Source organism: Protopterus annectens, chromosome 2.part1, assembly GCF_019279795.1.
Source record: "Protopterus annectens isolate FY-2018-M chromosome 2.part1, PAN1.0, whole genome shotgun sequence".
Lineage (NCBI taxonomy): Eukaryota > Metazoa > Chordata > Ceratodontiformes > Protopteridae > Protopterus > Protopterus annectens.
In genome coordinates, this window is record NC_056729.1 from 1,577,769,935 (window position 1) to 1,577,787,249 (window position 17,315).

The following is a 17,315-nucleotide window of genomic DNA, read 5'->3' on the forward strand; positions in this document are numbered from 1 at the left end:
CACTATCAGTTCTCTGCACTGCCCTTTAGCTTATCTACTGCGCCCAGGGTATTCACAAAATGCCTAGCTCTAGTCATTGCATTTTGCAGGCAAAGAAATATTCAAATATACCCATACCTGGACGATTGTCTAATTCAGGCAGAAAGCCAGGACATACTATTAAATCATCTGGCATTTGTAAAGAAACTTCTAACCTCATTGAGGTACACCATAAACAAAAAGAAATCTCATCTAGTACCCTGCCAACAAATTGTATTCCTGGGAGCAAGCTTGAACACAACTTCCCAGATGGCCTACCTCACCCCAGAGAAACAAGTTTATCTGACAGCCTTCTTCAAATTACTGGCCACAAAGACCCAGTTAACTGCAAGGAAAATACTGCAAGCTCTGGGGTTCATGGCCTCTTGCATCCTACTAATTTCATATGCAAGACTGCATATGAGGAAACTACAATAGTATCTAAAAAGCCTATGGTGTCAACATTCTCAGGACCTGGAAGCAGTGATTCCTATCATCCCTTGTATAAAGACAGAATTTCTTTGGTGGGCAGAGGCCTGCTACCTCAACAAGGGACTGCCATTCACTCTACCCCCTGCCGCCCAAACCCTAACAACAGATGCATCAGACTATGCATGGGGGGCTCACTTTGCAGGGCAGTGCATTCAGGGCAAATAGAACCTGAGTCAAATGCACCTGCATATCAATCAAAAAGAAATGTTAGCTGTACAGAATGCTCTCACAGCCTTCAAGGACCGCATCCTTCCAGGACAATTATTGGTAAAAACAGACAACACCACTGTTATCTGGTACATAAACAAGCAGGGGGGAGCCCACTCATGCCCACTCATACCCCCTCTGCAGACTAGCCATGGCTCTATGGAACACAGCCTTGAGCTACCAAGTGCACCTACAGGCTAAATTCCTGCCAGGCAAGCTAAACTCACTGGCAGAGGACCTAAGCAGAAATCTCATGGACCCACACGAGTGGAAACTGGAACCAAAGATATTCAACATGTTGAGATACAAATGGGGGAGCCCAGAGATAGACCTGTTTGCCTCCCCTCAGAACTACCAATTGGACAAATTCTGCACAAGGACTCCCCAAAGACAAGCTTGGAAAGTGGATGCCCTGTCCTTCACTTGGGAAAACCTCTTGGTTTATGCCTTTCCCCTCTGCCTCTCCTCTCCAAAGTTTTTCTAAAGATCAAACAGGACAAACCAAGGACAATACTCATTGCACCAGACTGGCTACGCCAACACTGGTACTCCTTGCGCAGTGTGTCACTGCTGGAACCATGGCATCTGCCTCTGACCACTTCCCTGCTGTCCCAAGCAGGAGGGCCAGATTCTGCACCCCCAGCTTCAAACCCTGAACCTTGCAGCCTGGCTAATTACCTGAGATCTCCATTACCATCCCTCAGTAAGCAAGTGGTGGATGTCATTCTGGAGGCAAGGATGCCCAGTACTAGAAATTCCTATGCTGAAAAGTGGAAAAGATTCTGTTCCTGGAGCCAAACTTAGGGGATGGGCACAACAGTGCCCAGTTTACCGCATATTCTTCAATATTTAACAGAGATGCTTCACAAGGGCCTTTCCTTCTCTTCTATTAAAATTCATGCCTCTGCCATTTCAGCACATTATAATACGGAACCACTCCTCTTCTCTCACCCACTGCTGAAGCAATTCTTCAGAGGGGCAAAAAATTTAAGACCACCCAGGAGAGCCCCTACTCCAGCCTGGGACCTTAACTCTGTATTGGAAAAGCTCACTCTACCTCCCTTTGAGCCAGCTGCAACTGCAGAGTTGAAATTCCTTTCTTGGAAAACAGCCTTCCTTCTAGCCATCACTTCAGCAATAAGAGTGTCTGAATTACAGGCCCTCATGGCAGTGGAGCCCTTCATCATCTTCCATGCAGACAGGGTGTCCCTCAGGACCAATCCTTCCTTTAATGCCCAAGGTGGTATCCAGTGTGGCCCTTAATCAGTCCATTCATTTGTCAACCTTCTTTTCTAATCCACAGAACAAAGGAGAACAAATACTGCACTCTTTGGACGTGCACAGACAACTAAGATTTTATTTGGACAGGACTAAGTCTCTCAGAAAAACTGAACAGCTGCTAGTTGCCTTTGCTGCTGGGGCAGAGGGGAAGGCCATTTCAAAGCAAACCATTTCTAAATGGATAGGCCATTGCATTCATTTCTGCTATAAGCACCATGGAAAACCTACTCCACAGGGGATAAGATCACATTCCACCAGGGCTGCATCTACTTCAACAGCCTTTCTCAGAGGTGTTCCTACCAGGGACATCCTGGAAGCTGCTACCTGGAGTTCTGTTCATACCTTCACCAAGCATTACCACTTGCCTATTTTCTCTAACTCTAGAGCTGGTTTTGCCACTGTGGTCTTGCAGGGCCTAATAAGCTAGTCCTAAAGCTCTCTAATTGCCTCCTCCCTTCCTTAGCTTTGGGAATCTACCCAAATGTAATGACTGCAACAGTGAAACATGAAGAACATAGTACAGTTGTGTACACTTACCATAATTGTAGATGTTCGAGTGTATTCACTGTTGCAGTTCTGGTTACCCTCCCTCCAGCCCCCTGACTTCTATTTGCTATACCTCTCTTCTTGTTTACTGTATTTAAGCTTTCTGGTGTACTTGCTTATAATTGGTGGTGTAATCTTGTATATAATTGCTTCCCATTATGGGGGCACCTGACATCTGGGGCAAGAAAAACTGATGTAATGGTGTTGGCTGCATGCTTTATACCCCTGACTACCTGACATCATGGAAGAAGAGACAGCAACTGACGCAAGACCTGAGACTTTGATAATCAGGCCAGCTGAGGGCTACCTGCAAGCAGATAACCCAAATGTAATGACTGCAACAGTGAATACATTCGAACATCTACATTTATGGTAAGTGTACACAACTGTACTTTCCTTTTGTCTGTCTTAATTTGTTTTTTTTTTTGCTTTGTTCCTTAGTTCCTGGTATGCCTGGCTATTAGTTTGAGTTTTATTTTGACGCTATGAGTTATCACTTTGTTTTAGTAGTAGAAGGGTACCTCTGGTCAGCCAGGGGGCATAGCTGGATTTAGTTCTGACAGTTCTGATAGGGGCAAGATGATGTGGAATGTTTAGAAAAGTGTTATTGAAGTAGTCTACTGCACTTTCCAGCGGGATAGATGAGAGTGGTCTCCAATTGCATTGATTAAGTGCAGATATGAAGTCATGGGTTTTGAAATTCTTTGTATACCAGATTTGTTGGAGGGTGGAGGATTTTAATGGATTCAGTTGGTGTCTAATTATAAATGTGTGAAGATGGGCACTAAGGGTATCTGAGAGGTAGCCTGAGAGGTAGGATTGAGATGGTTTATTAGTAAGGATGCAGTTTAGGCGGACTCCTTTTTTGATGTTTTATCTGCCCATGTTGTGGTTTTGATTATTTGAGTGAAACCGTGTAGGTTAATGTGGTAATGGGGTGCAGAGAGTTACAGGAGAACCAGACAATATTAACATCACCTAGTATGATTGTTTCCTGGGGAATTTTTGGGATGTTCAGTCTACAATGGATTCTACTGTGTTAATGTTATTGCCGGGGGGAGGGGGGTATATAGGTACCAATTATATGTAAGTGATTTTTCAGTTGATTTTCAGCTTAGTGAACATAGTTTCTGCATTATTGAACTTGGGCTGTTCGGTAGCTAACAATTCAATGGTCAGGTTGTTTTTGAAGAGGAGAGCAATGCCTCAGCCTCTTTTGGATATTCTGTCTTGTCTAAGAGCATTGTAACCAGGTGGAACAAAGTCATTATTATTGTTTAGTGGTTTTAGCCAGGTTTCTGCGAGGAGGACTTTGTTGGGGAAGAAGAGGGCCAGGGTAGTGTGTAGCTCTGTGGTTTTATTCAATATGTTCCTTGTGATGCCCTAGCACTGGCCTGGTAATCAAGGAGCTTCAATCCTCACCACTAGCAACAGTGGAGAATGTACATATTGGGAGGATGGCAAGTACACACACAGTAATGTGCAATTTTCCTTAAGAGCACACAGAGATCACAGTCAGTCTGGGGCTGGTTTCTCCTTCTTTCTCCAGATCCCCAATAAAACTCCCCACTGGTACAACTATAGGGTTGAGATCTCAGCTGAGTGGCTAAACCAAGATCTCCAGTACCCTCACTGTCCAACCAGTACTTTGTGTCCCTGCCCAAGTAGCTGACACACACACTCTTTGAGAGTTGGTTTATATACACACACACACACACACACACACACACACACACACACACACACACACACACACACACACACACACACACACACACATACACACACACACTCACTCCTGGGAAAGGATGGCACAGGTTTACTAGCTATACCCCCTTCTGCCCAGATTATACGGTAGTTCTGACTGCCACCAGCCACTCTTTATCAACTACTTTAAGGCCCTTAGCAAAGGCTGTTTAATCCTACTGTGTAATGTTACTATTAATCCAAATGGTAGTCTGACCAAGAGCAAGGCTATTTAGGAGTAACCTGTACAATGTCACCAAATAGATATGCAAGTATTCTAAAAGCTTAAATATCTCTAAACTGACCAGCCAGAATTGAAAGATTTAAATATATTTAATAATAAATAATAAAGAAGCAAGACAATACTCAGTATGTAAAAAGTTACATCAGAGTTAAAAATCACAAGAAATATTTAAAACAACATTGCAGGACAGTCTGAAATAAATAAAACATCTAGGCTATACTTTACTATATCCCTGTCTGAATCTAAAAGAGTTACTATGCACTAAAAACTTACTTACTACAAGGGAAGGTAAGTAGATGTTTTCCAGTGGATGCTGTCAGGTCAAAAATGAAAACAAAATGCCCTCTCTCTCACTCTCAGAGAGTTCTTAAAATTAATATCAAATATTACTGCTGGGTTAGCTTGGATGACATCACCTTTTGTCACCTGACTTTAGTTCCCAAGCTAAACCCACATTGTCAGAAACTACCCACATTTAACATCTCTGTGTGAAAATACATATCCTTCAGAAGTTTGCACATGCTAAAGACATAAAACAATAAACACTTACAAAACAACACAGAGAGTCCCCTAGTGTAGACATCCTGTTTCCTCTTGACTGAAACTGAAAGATAACTTTTATAGCACAATTGTAAAACAATTTAATTTCAACTATTTTCTTGAAGTTTTGCGAGTTAACCCTCTATGTTCTAGTTTCCATTGTTAAAACATACATTTACAGAACTACAATAGTTTATATACATTTCTGTTCTAAGCCCGAAGGGCATGTTGTCGTTACATTTTAGCACATAAAATACAGTTCTAACACAGTTGTAGCACAAGCATCTTACATGAACCATGTTGACATTCACAAATGACACATAACCACTTCCAAAATTCTAGTTAGCTGGGCTGGCAGTATTTCCCTTTGTCACATTCTTTATGCTTATGTTGAGTATAAGGGGATCTGTTGATTTCTTGTGGGAGGTTATAATGTTATTTGTCTGGTAGCGGGGGCAAGTGTTATTGTTTGTAGGGCCAGGGTTTGGGTGCACATCTTCACTAAGTATGATTCGGGATGCTATTTGGATTATATTTCTTATGTATTTGACTATAGATGTATTATATTTTGAGGAAATGTGGTTGTTTAATTGGTGTGGGGTTCTTTGAATATGGCAAGGTCAAGATCTGAGATGTTATAGATAGAAGGAAATATTACTGAGAAAGTTGGTTTATCTTGTGAATGGGTAGGGCAGGTAGGGGACTTAGTCTGAAATGTTGACTTCTAAGTGCAGTAGAAGGAGGTTAAGTGTGAGGTGATGGCAAGGCTTATTTTGTAAAGGTTAGGGGGCCACATTTTGCTCAAAGTGTTGCTGTATTGTTGTGAAGTTTTAGTAGGTATCCTTACAGGAGTGAGTAGGGATTTAGGTGTGGCTATACTTTATGTCAGTTGTGGTTAGAGTGGGGGATTGGGTAGTGGGTATTAGCCTGACAAGATACAATTTGGGTATTGTGTGAGTGAGGTGATGTGAAAAGAAGGTAGATGGTGATGTGGATTGAAGTGAATGAGAAGAGGAGTGGCTGTATAGAAATGAGACTGGTGTAAAAGAGAGGCTTAGGGGAGTGGCTAGTTAAGTGTAAAGGTCGGGAGCCTGGGGGTGGTTGGGAATGGGGATAGGGTAGAGGAGCGGAGTGAGCCCAAGTGCAGCAAAGAGCAAACATAGCAGGAAGAGCCAAATTCCAGGTATTTGCAAGTAAAAGCAATCAATTGCTCTGAACTATTGGATTTTTTGTAGTAAATGCGTTTGTCCGTTAAGCTATAACACTTTTTATTTTAGATATTGGTGAGACTGCAATGGTATGGGCAGTTGGGAGTCTAAATAAATTTATATAGTAAGAGGGCTATGGTTAAACAGAATGATGGAAAAAGTGAAACAAAATGTATTTAAGTTGGGAAGGGATTCTATAGGGAAGATCTAAAATTTAAAAGATGTCTGGTGACCAAATTACTATAGAGACTAGAGGAAAAAATATAATCCAGTATCATGTGTAAGCTGCTGTAATAATATTGGAGGAGGAAGAAATAGATTAAAAAATCCCTGCTGCTGGCTCAGGTGTTTATATTTAGCAAGTTAAGGATTACCATAAAATACAGCTTTCAAAATAACCTTTATGTGGTGAAGCATATATATAATAGTGTTTGGTTCTTTAGGGCAGCATAAACTATATATAGTTATATATATAATATATAACTACTTATAATTTTATATATATATATATATATATATATATATATATATATATATATATATATATATATATATATATACACATATAAAGTTATAATATATAACAAATATAATTTTTATCAGTCTAGCCTAGTTATTGTACCTTGAAGAATAATATGCAAGTTCTCTTCGAGCTCCTACTACTGAATTAATTTCTTTCATGCCAAATATTTTCATAAATGTCTTCAGAAACCTACCCTCTTTTGTTATATTTTTCCTTGTAGGTCCCACAGGTTCACCCTCACTGTTGCAAATCAAATCCCAGCCCCCACATATAAGTAACATTCCCTGCCTAAACCTGATTATTTCTTCCCAATTTTTCTTAAGCTCTATAATAGCTTTTTGGCACAATATAAATACATGCCAGTGTAATATTTCTTCCTTGCCATTATCCCCTTATTATGACAAATCTACCGTTATTATATTTTTTCATCTTCTTTTACTATTAGAGTACTTGCAGCAGTTAGTATAATCAATCCCCTTTTCCTTTGTAGTTGAAATTCTGCTGAATATCCATCCTGAAAGCCATTCTTTATAATTTCTTTCCAAAAGTGCCTGTTGCAGCATTGCTATTTGTACTCTGCATTTCTTAATATAATTCAATATCTATCTACACCTATAAGGTGATTTATGTTCCAAGATAATATGAGTAGACTAGCCATTATGATAAGGAATTATTGTTCCCACCTAGTATACATGACAGCTTTTGAATATGTATTTCCATCTTTTGTTTGGCAAGTTGATCTTTTAAACAGTTGTTTCTTGTCATCTCCATTTGAATCTATGTCACATTTTCAAGACCTTTTCTTTTAATGAAAACCTCAAAGAAAAATAGTAAATATGTTTTCAGAGTACCCCATAACCTATTAACTTAGTACAAACACACAAACCTATGTACATCTTCAAAAACTGAAGCTTAACCTCCCCAGATACTGAATAGTTGCCCCAAATTGACAGTTGCACCCACAGGCATTATCTAACCTGAAATTAAGGTTATCCATGCTAAAGTACATGTTGCAGCCTATGCTACCACTTACACTGATTGGTGTCTGTTCTTTTGTTATCTCTACTCTCCTCCCAGATGTTAAAACAGCTTTTTTTTTGCTTTCAGAAAGCATTAACTTTTAGCCTTAAGAAAAAGTGCACTGGCTATCTTTAAATAAAACTATGTCATACACTGTTCCATTAAATGCAAATTATTAAAGGCTGCTAGGGAGGATGATATCTCGTATTCACTTTTAATAATTTAATACTTTATTTTTTACTTAACTGCTTGCACTTGTACCTTAAAATTTTGTATTTCTCTCATAGATTCATAGGTTCATAGGAGATTAGTAGGCAACAGCTTAAGAGCCCATGCAAGCCTAGACAATGTAACCTGATTTTACAAAGTATATGGCCCCTAGGGGCAAGAGCATGGCATAGGCTTGTGTCTGTGCATTGAGTATGTTACAGAGTGCCCCTATCCATAAGGGACACCAACTACCCTGCTATCCACCTGCTACCCCAGGTGTGAATTTGTGATTCCCCATCCATTGATCCAAATTGTGTTTGAAAACAGCCTCAGCAAAGAATGCTCAGAACTTTCAAGATTAATTGCTTGTACCCACAGACAACTTGTCTCCATGGAAACATAATCAGCAATGAGAAAACAGCTAACAACTCTGCAGATGCATGAATTACTCTGTCAATTTTACACCCACTGAAAATTTACTAATGGGAAAAAAAAGCTAATATCAAGGTATAGGCAAAAAAACTTAGCCTTCTAATGCCTTTTATCTCTTATTTTTCAATCCTACTTGCTTACAGAAAACACTTGTTTTCAGATTAAGCCACTGGCATTAGTCCAGACTTTCACCTTTGTAAAAATAAGAGAAAAGATCTGAACTCTACCTTATCATATATTCAGTGGACTTTTACACACTACCCACACCCCAAAAGCCCAAGATTACAGCATATTAACTTAAACTTGCTTTTGTCCAGCCTTTCTTCTCTTTGTACACTGTAAAGTCTATATTTCTTATAACTAAAAAAAAATACTTGTTTACTTTAATATCTTTATCACATACAACAATCACTGAAAATACTCACCCCACCCACACATTTAAAATATCCCTGACTACAAACTACACACAACTGCTTTACTTTATAACATGCAGTTTATATTATGAAATGTTTTATACAAATATTAAGAACAAAAATAGTTTTACTTACAGTTGCTTTTCCCTTTTAGCATCCTTCTAAATATTAATGACATAAAATGGGGGTATATTATTTATAGTCCAACCCCAAGTCAACAAAAGTCCAGTCTTGCTTAGTAACATTTTTTGACAAAGCCATATTTCACAAATGTGATTGATGCTTTATAATCTCACATGTATTCACTAATTTCAGTGTTGCAGGTCTTCTTCCTGTTCACCCCCATCTCCCAAGACAAGACTCTGATTCAAGTCCAAGGCACTACTGATTCTTCTAATCAGCTCCTGTGTTTTTTGTCTCTCAAGTATTTTTCTTTGGAGCACTGAAATAAGTTTCACTGGCAAAGTCTCTCTATGAGCTTTATTGTTAGAAAAATCAGAAGTTGAGTCCCTTCAGTTTGATGACTCACTTTTTGTTGGATAATCTTTGGTATTTTCTCATAGCCTGTTCTGCATGAAAAAAAATGCCTTTGATCCTCCAGGAAAAGATATTCTGAAGACAGCTGGATACAGCAGCTTGAATCTTATACTTGCCTCGCAACATTCCTTGATTGTTGGGATACATATGCCTCTCTTCTGCCTGGTCCACAGTGAATAATCATTTTCCACAAATACTATCCTGTCTCTAATTTTACTACTTTCCCCTTCTGCTATAGTTTTATTAGTACCAACTCTTTCTACTGGTATAATTGCATGTTTACCACTACAGATCTTGGCTGCTTTCTTGTGGCCAGGTTTGGAGCTTACACTTGATGTGCCCTTTCAGTTAACTTGTTTATTTGTGCTTTCATAAAATTAATACAGTCTGCTCCTACCAGTTTCTCTAGTACAACAAAAAATCTCAGATTTCCTCTGCATGCTCTGTCCTCTAACTCTACCATTTTTTTTAAATAGCTCTTCTTGACCAGTCTCATACTCAGTCAGCCTTTTCTTCATTTCATCCTCTAATTTTTGTAGTTGTATCAGTTCATCTGAATATCTGTTTGAAGAGTCTTCATATACACACACAAACAACTCTTCCTTTCTTCTAATACTGAGTATGGACTTCTTTTCTGAGGCAATCTTTTTGTGTTACATTTTTAATAGTTACAGAGAATGATTTTTTTAGAATGCTAAAAATTTTTGGTTAGATATGCAGGGCATCTCAGTGAATTATGCAGATTGGTAGATAGGGTCCATGTTAATATGAGTATTTGGTGTTGTGTTTCCATTCAGACATACAATGCAAGGCTAATAAGGGACAGTTATTAAACAGAATAATTATGCACATCATTAGCATAGGAATAATGTCTAGGGTGCCCTGCATGGTGTATCTGGGATAAGATGTCCATATCAGTAGCAGGTGGTCCAAACGGCTGCCAATGTCAACATGCAGGATAGGCTGTTTGAGGACAGAAAGACTGATTAATAGCTTGTCATTTAGAGGATAGGCTGTTATCACACTATAGGACTCAGTTACTGGCACACCACTGGGGGATACAAGGCAACACTTAACAAGATGGGTAGTCTGAGAGGGAGATCTTAATTATTGCTGGGACAGAAAAAGGTTCAGACAGAGTTCACAAATAAGATATGGTATCTCAGTTCACCAGCCAGTTCACTGAAGTTGGATTTTTCAAGTTTGACAAGTAGGAAAAAAACTTCTGATGAAAAGCTTTTCCAGGGTAGACCCTAATACAGTATGACAGGGATTGCCAAATCTAAGGTATAAATTATATTGTCTTGCTCTGGAATCCTGCTTGGTCTATTAGACTTTACTGATCAGGCTGCGAAATGGTTAGACATTGAATGGGCCAGTACCACATTGATCACTGAAATTACAGAAGTGGCAAGGCACATAATTACAAATGTCATCATAATTTATAAGGTATGGGAGACTCCATTGGTTGGTTGGCTGAGAAGAGGGAGGCTGGTCACTGATCTCATCTAGCCTGGGAAGTAGGTAAGAACAACATTTACTGTTAGGTTGTGATGAGACTGTGGTCACTTATCGCTGCTAGGACAGTGAGGCCTGTTATGTGGGGTGGCTTAGTGTTCGCGTGGGTGTTACAGAGTAGGTACCTGAGTGAAAATAGGCTGGAATCTGTACTTTTAGATGTATTACATAGAATCTTGACCAACAGCAGTCACATTTCAGAATTTCATGTAATTCCCAGCTGCGTATACTTACGTGCTCTATTCATATCCTTAGCAAACCTACAATGGTGACAGGAGGTCTTTAAGAAATGGGGATTTATGTGTTAGTCCTTACACCTGGCACAAACATGAAGAGGTATTTGTAAGTCAAATGTAATAAAATTAAATGTTATTAATGTGCTTAAAAACCTAGGTACAGTGCAAGTAATCAAACATAAAAATACAGCACAGACAGTGCATGACAAATTCAGAAGAGGTAACTGAATAAAGAATAGATAATTAAGAATTCATTTCTAAGGGCAAACATTCCAGTATCTTCTTCACTGTTAAAATAAGTAACGTGAAAAGGAGAGATGATGTAAGGAACTTCTCAGAACTTACCAGAAAACTAGAATCACAACACCACTGAGGTAGCTAACTCTGAATGTGTGGTGCCTGGTATGTAAAATATGGCACAAGTTTTGTTTTAAGTGTCATCTTTTGTACTAATAACATACCCAAAGTTACCATTGGAGAGACAGAGTAAACAGCTGTTAGAGGATTGTGAATCCTACCCTTTGATTCTAAGTAGAATAGTTGTTGTTCTGTCTCTGACTAATAAGAAAGCAGTTGGTTGTTAGAGTACCAATGACTCCATGGCCTATTACACTGAAGAATTCTTGCCTGCCACATGGGAGGCCTAGGTTCATTTCCCAACCAATGCAGCATGGCATTTATGGGTGGCGCAGTGGTGCAGCAGTTAACATTGTTGCCTTACAGCAACAGGTTTTCCAGTTCAATTCTCAGCTGGAGTGCCTTCTGTGCGGAGTCTGTATGTCCTCCCTGTATTCGTGTGGGTTTCCTCCAAGTACTCCAGTTTCCTCCCACATTCCAAAGACATGTGTCTGGAGCATTTCTCCCTGGGCCTCCACTAAAGAAAGAAAGAAAGAAACTTCAATGAAAATAGGCTCTGTCCTAGTCGGACATTCCTGGTCAACAAATGTTAAATAAATAAATAAAAATAAATTCTCAGTGTAGCTAGGGTTATCCCTACAGATACAATGGATATGAAAATGTTCTGATGATAAAGGCGAACACTGGGCCACACATAACTGCAGATCCAGAGCAGTGAATGTTGTGGTTACACAAGGTTCACCGTTCTCCATTATCACCTCAAACTGTTATTACCACTAAAGATAATAAAAGTAATTTCAAGAGCTGTCCATTATTGTCAAGCATATCTCTTGGCTGTCCTTGATTTGGGCTCAGAATTTATGTTCCTCATTATCAATCCTAAAACTGGTAATTTAGGGAGAAAAAGAAGGTGGGTTACACTCAATGAATAATGATAATAATTAGCATTAAGTGCATGTTACTTCACATGCTCTTATTCTTTTGACTTTTCAAATAAATTGTGCTAATATTTTAAAAAAGGTGCCCCTGATTATTTCTGTCTATATCCCTGATTCTGGAGGTCAGAGGTTGAGAGTTATGTCACAGAGAGAGATGGTTGTTATTTTGGTACATTGCTCTTAACTATCCCCAATTTTGACTTGTGTTTTGTTGTGACCCTTGTAAAATGCTTTTTTCTTTCTTTCCCTAATTAATCACTGAAAATTACAGACAGTAATAGCAGATTTTATGAGTTTCATGCTTCTTATTGTTTGAACAAAAAAAGCGTGTTTATGTAAAACTTGTTGGTCTACTATTTTTTTTACCAGAATAAATAGTTAAATCTGGACAAAGCCTGACAAAATGGGGGAACAAAGGCTTCAAAATAGGGGAAGATTTTAAATATTGCTCTTATAAAATTATAAAGTTGCTAGAGTAAAAGGGTATGTGTTATGCATTTTCTGAAGGATTTGAAATCTGAAACTCAAATGTATGTCATTATTTGGTGACTTCAATCCTCAGATCATCCCAGTGATTTGCCAGAAAACCACAATTTTTTATGAGGAACAGACCAAAAATATCAGGCAAAAATCTGGACATACTGCAAAAATCTAGACAGTTGAGAGGTATGTTGTTGTAACATTCTGTGAGCTACTCAAAATCAGTGGCACATTCCAGTGTAATCCATTAACTCGAATATATGTTACATGAGTTTACACAGCCAGAATGAGAAAGAGAGAGCAATTAAGGGTGTCCTGTCTGTCTGTGGTGCGGGAAGTACTAGATAGAATATTTGAGTACTTTTTTTTAGCTTACACAATTACTGGATGACAATGTTTACTGAAATTAAGTAGTAAAGAAGACACTTTGTCCTGTGCTTGTTTGTCCTTTTGCCTTTTCTTTATTTCTTGTTCAACTGCACTCATATCATGCACAATTTTTTGTTCAAAGCCATATCACACTAGTACTATATTTTTGAATGCGCGTAAGAATTCTAATCCCTATAATTTTTTTCCAGCATTTTTAATCTTCACTGTAACCCAGAGAAACACTAAACAAGGTTATTCCATAATTAATCCTTTTTAAAATATGATGGTTACTGCAACTCTGAAGGCTCCCTTCATTCATAGCATTTCTGCAGAAATGAGATCATGGAAAACATGGAAGAGAATTTAACATGCTTTTGAAATACTGAAAAATGAAGCTCATGGGAAGGTATGCATTTTTAAAACTAATTTCATACCATGAATGCCAATTTTATTTTACTGATGTTATTTTGAATGTGAAAGCTAGTGAGCCTCAGATATAAGACTGATTCCTGTGCCCAGAAGTTAGCTAACTAGGATGATGCTGGACTGAGTAGATGATTGACTTTTGTCTTATCCCAAGGCTGAGGGGTAGGACTACTAATGATAGTACTTGCCCCAGACAGTAACCCATGGGGCAGCAACATTCTAAGATATTCTTCACATTGGTCAAAACCATGAGTATGAAATTGAATTTATTGTGCCTAACTGCTAAGAACTAAAATCATGGCATATGTGAAACTGTATTTCCCAGCATGCAGAGATTTGAAGTTAAGAGTAGTCAAGTTAGGGTTGCACGGGTGTCCTCTCCTGCAAGAAAGATAATTTATTGGATGACTGGCTGTAAGAAAAAGGCAAGATGAAAATGCCTTTGATAAGTGGTACTTTAATTCACTGCAGCCTATAAATCCTGATGTCCTGAACCATTTGCCTAAGGGAATTTTAACAAATTGTACTAGGGTCTTTCTTGTCTAAGTTCTAAAAATTTGAATCCTATTATCTGCTTGTATTTCACTAAGTCTTGTATTGAAAATCTTTGTTCTAGCATTTTCCTGTGCAATTACTTTAAATTAACCTATATAATTTTAATACAGCTGTTAAGTGGGTAAACCCATTGGACACAAGTATTCCTTTTCAGGGGCAACCTGGATTACTGTCTGGTGCAGTGACTTACTTAGAGTGAAACAGTAGACAACACAGGAAGCAGTTCATTAAGAGTTCAGAGCCTTAATCTTGTAAGCTAACTGCCGATCATATGTTCTATAAGTATATTAATAAACTGATTGCTTTGAATATTTTCTGTATTTATTTGTTATTGTATCATATTCTCCATAACAGGTTACAGCTGGAAAACTGTCTTTCAGGCCAGTATGAATTAAATAAATAAATGAATGAATTCATACAGATAATGCATACATGCATACATAAATGTGAGGGCATCACCCACTGTAGACATTACACAGGTATGGGGAATCAGGTAAGGGGAACATTTTTCTCCTGATGATTATGGGGCTTGGGGACAAAAATAAATGTATTGAGATAAAAAGCTAAATCAGTGAAAATCAAAAAATGAGTTCATAGACCCTCTCTCTACCCTCTAGTAAAATCAGAGTTCTGTGCAATTTTGTGAAACACTGTTTGTGCATTAATCCTGATAAGGGCTATGAACGGTCCATAACTGTCCAGGAAAATACACAGAATGTTTTGTGCAATGTATTCCCTACATATGAGTATAGAATATTTGCTTTTAAAGCTTATTTCAGTCCTTACGGGGTTCTGGAGTGTGTGGAACAGACAGAGTGGGAAGCTAGCTATAAGGCAAAAACTTTGGTTAAGTCAAGTGTAATAAATATTAACTGTAGAGTTTGCAAAAAAGCTCATGATAGAAGAGTGACAAAGAGTTCCTACCAGTCATCAATATTTCTCAGCCAATTTGCTATGCAGCTCTCAGATGACATTTTATTATATTGTTGGAACTATTAAAGTTTAGCTGCCAATGCTGAAAAAAGAAATAGGTGGAATGAAGCACCCATTTCAAATACAATTCCACAGGTAAGCAATTCATAACAAGCAAATGAAGTACTAAAATAAAAAGTTTTCTTTTGTAAATGTATTATATTTATAAATACAGCCAGTCATTTTAATTATCTTTTTTTTCTAGAAGGCTATCATATTGCTGTTATTTTTTTTTTCTTTCATCAGCAGCTGTTCCTGTAACATGAATTTCTCCTGTCCTTTGGCCTTCTATTGATTCACTGTATAGAAGGAATCAATGGTCTATACTCTCTCAACATCCTAATCTGAACCTTCTCTATTCCACCCCTCCCCCTCCATGTCCTTCCTCCCCCATCTCCTTAGAGGAGCTCACATACAGACAGCCACTCAAGGGGTTACATTGTTGAGAACAAATGCTGACAAGCAATTAGGAGGTCTCAGTGGACAGCTGGGTGTGTTATCATGTTAACAAGGGAAATATGGTGGGCTTCTGTTCTGCCTCATTTGCCACTGATGGCGCAGCTGATAGGAAACAGTTTACAAGAGCTAATATTAGATCACATGGGACTGAAACCAAGGGACTGGCACACAGTCACTTGCTCAGTATGTGCATTGCTGCTCCTGATGGGCTGACCCATTGTCTGTTCATGATACAAAAAGTAACACGATAAGCTTGCAGAGTTCAGGTTGGCCTTGCTTCTTTTATCTTGTCTTTGTGGAATTAGTAAAGCAGTATAGATGAGTTTATCTATTGTGTGCATGACTGCACTGTATATTATGCATATCTTACCTTGCATTTTGTATATATTTTTTCTCAATGCACTCTGACTGGATCTTTTAATCTCACCCTGTCTGCATGGAGCCATACCATTATGTTCTGCATTTTTCTGTGTACTCATTTTGCATAGAATATAATTGATTTGAAAGACTGTGATATATTTTCTGCTCTTTGAGCAAGGGTCATGGCTGAAAAGGTTAAATAGTCCATTTACCCCATTGAACAAATAGTAAATAAATAATAATAATAATAACACGTGATATTTTGATTTATTATGCATTGCTTCATAAGCTTTATTATAGTGTCACGGATGTTAATTCATTACCTGTATACACATGGATAAATTCAGGCATGCATTTCAGAATTCATATTGTACAAATGTATTTCTGGGAGAGGCAGCATTTTGTTCACTTCAAAGGCACCACTGCACGTGCCAGTTTCAGATGGTATACTATGATAGTTTTACTTGTCTGCATAAACAGTGTATCTGTCATTTAGCAGGATGCAGCAAAATTTTCTCCAGTGCTTAATATGGCAATACTGAATACTGTTTAGAGCATTAAATATTAGATCTGATAAAACAAAAAGCATATGTGAAATAAAATGGGTGTAATCTAGTCAACAAATAAGGTATCCCATGTTACGAGTGATGCGTGTTTATGTTACTGTGCATACAGGTGAGACTCTTATAGTAATAGGTGTTTAATTATGGGTGTAGGATATATACTGACATAGTCCAAAGGACACTTAATTTGGGTAGAAGAAAAGGAGAGTAATTATGTGGGATCTGGTTGTAAAAATATAACATTTATTTTATATCACTTTTTTACCAGTTTTGTCTGACTGGGTTTAATTAAAAAAAACTTTTCAGTAGAGAAATGCTCCCACATTTTATATACCTTTGTAAACATACATTCAGTAATATGCATGAACAGACATTAAATAATACACATTAACAGTTACACATACATTTGATGATTAGTTTACATTTATAGGAAAGTAGAGGCTGTTATTACAGTTGATAAAATATATTTATGCATTGGATGATGTTGAACATTGAGCATTTGAAGAGGTATGTTATTGGGTTTGTCAGATCGATAATAGATCACGCTGCTAGTGCTTAGAAATTCAACGAAATTGAGGGAAAGAATTAGATGGGGCAGAAAATGTTGATATTACAATTAATATGTGGGGTGTAAAGCCGGTTCAGGGACAATTATATACATATAT